The following is a 460-nucleotide window of genomic DNA, read 5'->3' on the forward strand; positions in this document are numbered from 1 at the left end:
AAATAATTAAGTCCTTTTTCACTAATATGACAAAGTCGTCTGTGCCACAAGCTATAAACTTCTTTACTTTCAATCGCATTCACATTATCTTTTGCAATCATGGCATGCATCACATACAAACTTGAAGTACCTTTTTCTCGAGCCACCACTAAGTTGCCTTTAGTAAGCTTCCATTGTCCAAAGTCGAAAGTGATTACAGAGCCTTCATTATCAAGCCTTTTAACTGAAACCAAATTCAAGCGAACACCTGAAATGTGTCTAACATCTTTAAGTAGCAGCTTCATTCCCATATTGGTCTCAAGACAAACATCTCCTACACCAACAACCTTGGCCAAGCCATCATTACCCATCTTAAGCACTCCAAAATTACCTGGAGTATAAGAGGTGAAGAACTCCTTCTTCGGTGTAACATGTATTGAGGCGCCACTATCAATTACCCAACTGAACTCATCATCAGAAA

Source organism: Arachis ipaensis, chromosome B03 (assembly GCF_000816755.2).
Source record: "Arachis ipaensis cultivar K30076 chromosome B03, Araip1.1, whole genome shotgun sequence".
Lineage (NCBI taxonomy): Eukaryota > Viridiplantae > Streptophyta > Magnoliopsida > Fabales > Fabaceae > Arachis > Arachis ipaensis.